The sequence below is a fragment of the Topomyia yanbarensis genome, chromosome 3, assembly GCF_030247195.1.
Source record: "Topomyia yanbarensis strain Yona2022 chromosome 3, ASM3024719v1, whole genome shotgun sequence".
Classification (NCBI taxonomy): domain Eukaryota; kingdom Metazoa; phylum Arthropoda; class Insecta; order Diptera; family Culicidae; genus Topomyia; species Topomyia yanbarensis.
In genome coordinates, this window is record NC_080672.1 from 299,043,205 (window position 1) to 299,047,640 (window position 4,436).

A 4,436-nucleotide genomic window follows, 5' to 3' on the forward strand; every position below is an offset into this window, starting at 1 on the left:
TGAAAGAACGATTTCAAAGTTTGTTATATACAAATAGCACATTTTTAGAAAGGTATTGATGAGTACTAATAGCTTCTGAAAATATTTCATAGATATCGTGCATTGTTTTTTTGAAAAATTGAAAAAAAAACATGATTTTTGCGTTAGGGGACAACGCAAAAATGGTCAATTTTTGCCCCCCCCCTTTTATCCGACAATCCATTTACTCAAAAAATGTGCGTCCAAAGATGAAATCTTTGTACAATATGTATACAATAAAATAGCATTTAAGATTACTCCAAATAAATTTTATTACGAACATACCGTGTGGTACGGGAAAATCTATTCAATTATTAAAAACGAGTCTTAAATGTATTACTGGTTTTTATTGACGAGCTTCACTTATTTTAGTAGATTTATTTTCATGAGGTAATCGATACAAGTGCGTGGAATGTGTCTATAGCATATTTTTAGACTAGAGTCATCCAAGCACTTACAGAAAAGTTTAATAATGAAATAACAGAGAAATGAAAAGAGATAGCAATATGAAGTTGCGGATCATTTCAAATTCTTAAAACGCAACTTTTGGTTAATAGTTGTTGTTATGTTAATAATTCATTATTTTGAGAAAATTAACAAAAACCACATAAAAACACTACTTGACTACTTCAGCACTAAAAGGTTACTTATTTCCATCATCTGACTGTTATGAGTGCTTTGCTTGGTAGGATTTTTTTCAATTTTCAAATTGACCAAAATGTGCTAGAATACAAACTATGCTTGTTGAGTTAGAGATATTTTAAGACAAATAAGTTATTTGCAGAAAAAGCTCAGTAAATCTGTAACGGTTGATATTTGAGGATATGTGTAACGGGTGTTCAATAAAAAATTAGAACTACTTCAATACCTTTCTGTAATTAATGTAAAGAGCGTAAAGTGTTTTCTCACCAAAAAAATTGCTCTCTGGACTCCCTAGCAATGGTTGGCAGGTTTCGTTTCACTCAGGTGCTGACAGTTCAAAAGTGTTTTTTTACACAAACCTATAACCCCCCTTAAAGGAATCGTCAAATCGAATGCAGCGAGTGATCTGCTGAAATCTGTTCCTTGACATTAGAACTCTGTAGAATAACGTCTTACTTACCTTACCGTTCATGCTAGCGCCTCATTGTCTCTTGCTGTATGCAGAAGTCGCCTCCACTTCAATCGGTCCATTGCTGCCTGTCGCCAGCCTCGCAGTCTTCGAAGGGTCTGCAGGTCGTCCTCTATCTGGTCTATCAACCGTGTGCCCCGTCTTCTTATTTCTGTAGGGTCGCCCTCAAGAACCATCTTCACCGGGTCGTTGTCCGACATTCTATCGACGTGTCCAGCCCACCGCAAACGTCCTATTTTTGCGGTATGCGCGATGGATGGTTCTTCCAACAGCTGATGCAACTCATGGTTCATTCGCCTGCGCCACGTTCCGTCTTCCATCTGCACGCCACCATAGATGGTACGCAACACCTTTTGTTCGAAAACTCCAAGGGCGCGAGCACCGGTCTAATCAGCGTCTTGTAGATAATCAACTTCGTGCGGCGGCGAATTTTGTTCGACCGGAGCGTCCTCCGGAGTCCAAAGTAGGCACGATTTCGCGCCAAGATCCATCTCTGAATTTCTCTGCTGGTATCATTGTTGGCGGTTACCAAAGAGCCCAAAAAACACGAATTCGCCGACCATAACGATTTCGTCACCGTGAATCCGAACTCGAGATGGGAGGTCCACATTGTCGTCTCTAGAACCATTTCCTTTCATGTATTTTGTCTTCGAAACCTTGATAGCCAGTCCAATCCTGCTGGCTTCAGCCTTCGGTCTGATGTACGTTTCCGACATCGCCTCAAAGTTCCGTACCATTATGTCAATGTCGTCGGCGAAGCCAAGAAGCTGGACGGACTTCCTGAAGGTTGTGCCACTCGTGTCTATCCCCGCTCTCCTTATTACATCTTCTAACGCAACGTTGAACAGCAGGCACCTTGCCGTAACCCTTTTCGAGATTCAAAGGGACTCGAGAGTGTCCCTGATACTCGAACAACGCACATCACCCGATCCATCGTCGCTTTGACTAATCGTGTTAGCTTATCCGGAAAATCGTACTTGTGCATTATCTGCCATAGCTGATCTCGATCGATTGTGTCATATGCCGATTTGAAATCGATGAACAAATGATGTGTGGGCACGTTGTATTCGCGGCACTTCTGCAGAACCTGTCGAATCGCGAATATTGGTGGTGGTGCGGGAACCCATGAATCCCGCTTGGTAGTGCCCCACGAACTCCCTTGCGAATGGTGACAATCGACGGCAAAGAATTTGGAAGAGGACCTTGTAGGCGGCGCTAAGTAGTGTGATCGCGCGGTAGTTGCAGCAATCCAACTTGGCTCCCTTTTTGTAGATTGGGCAAACGACACCCTCCATTCACTCTTCCGGAAGAGTCGTAATTACCCAGTGCAGCGCTCTTGCCAGTGTTTCACCACCGTATTTTAAAAACTCGCTGGGCAGTTGATCTATACCGGCAGCTTTGTTGCTTTTCAGACGACCAATCTCCTCCTGGACTTCTTGAAGATCAGGGGCCGGCAGTCTGTCGTCTTTTGCGCGCGCTCCAAGATCCGTTGCCATACCGCCTTCGTCCTCTTCTGCTTCACCGTTGAGGTGCTCGTCATAGTACTGCTTCCACCTCTCAATCACCTCCAACTCGTTCGTAAGAAGGTTGCCGTCTAAGTCCCTGCACATATCGGCTTGCGGAACGTAGCCGTAGTGTGTCGTTTACGCGGTACAGTTGTTCCATCGCTTCGCGATCTCGTTCCTCCTGTTGGCGCTTCTTTTTCCGGAGGACCGAGGTTTTCCTGTTCCGTGCTTGTGTGTATCGCTCCACATTCTGTCTCGTTCCGTGCTGCAGCATACTCGCCCGTGCTGCACTCTTCTCCATTAACTGCTTACATTCGTCATTGAATCCGTCGTTTCCTCGACTCGGAATCGCTGTACCTAGTGCCGCTATAGCAGTACTGCTTATGGCGGAACGGATCTCCCTCCAGCCATCTTCAAGAGTAGCTGCGCTCAGCTGTTCTTCCGTGGGTAGTGCTGCTTCCAGCCGCTGAAGCGTAGTGTTGGGCAAACCCGGCATCCCGAAATTGCGCGATGTTGGGCCTTGGCGTCTGACTACGAGTTTTGTAGACCGTCGAGAGTTTTGAGCGCATGCATACTGCAACTAGGTAATGGTCCGAATCTATATTCGCACTGCGGTAGGTACGAACGTTAATGATACCGTAGAAGAATCGTCCGTCGATTAGAACGTGATCGATTTGGTTTTCAGTGCGTTGGTCAGGTGATCTCCAGGTGGTTTTGATTTGACGATGTTTGCGGGGGACGAAGGTACTTCGGACTACCATGCCACGGGAGGCTGCGAAGTTCACGCATCGTTGGCCGTTGTCATTCGACACGGTGTGCAAGCTGTTTGACTCGATTACCGGTCTAAACATTACCTCCCGTCCTACCTGAGCGTTCATATCACCGATGACGATTTTCACGTCCCGTTGCAAACAGCCTCGTACACCTCCTCCAGCTTCGCATAGAACGCTTCCTTCTCGTCGTCGGGTCTCCCATCGTGTGGGCAGTGTACGATGATGATGCTGTAGTTAAAGAAACGGCATTTGATCCTCAATTTACACATCCTTGCGTTGATCGGAGTCCATTCAGCACTACAAAGTTGGTTCCCAGCTGGTTAGTGGTGCCACAGCTCTGGTAGAAAGTAGCCGCCCGATGCACTATGGGGAGGCATGTGGCCAAAAATCGAAAATTGCATCAACCTCAATTCAAACCAATTCTATACTGAATGTTTATATATACTCTAGCTAAGAAATTCCCAGAGTATCTCGAAAATATATTTGACTTAACTGTGTATATGGGTGTCTAAAGATAAAAATTTTGAAAAATAGAAATATCACGTGCGTTTTTTCAACTGTTCGTATCTTTGCTGAATTTTGAATGAAACATATGTTCATATATGCCATTTTAAAGCTAAGAATGCCAGCTTTGTGATTATATTATTGAAAATACAAATATATTGCATTGGTATGGAGTTATATGAAAAATAACGATTCGAGGTCCTAAAATATACACAAATTGGATCCAGGAAAAAAGTCCCCCAATGTCCCCCGGAATTCTCGATGGGGGATGCAAGGATAATGCATCTTCTAACTTATAGCGAAGATTTTAGTTGCCCGAATTTGCCCCAAACTGAGAACGCATCACTTGAAGTTTTAAAGGCAGTCTCAACTAGTCGACCAGAAAAGGATACTTCAGTACATGTTTCGGTTGAGTGCTTCATATTCCACAACGAAATGAGCGTGGACTACAATTTTGTTGAAAAGATAATTCATCTGACTACATTTTTGCTATTCAATATTACTATGTAGCAATAAATGGTACTG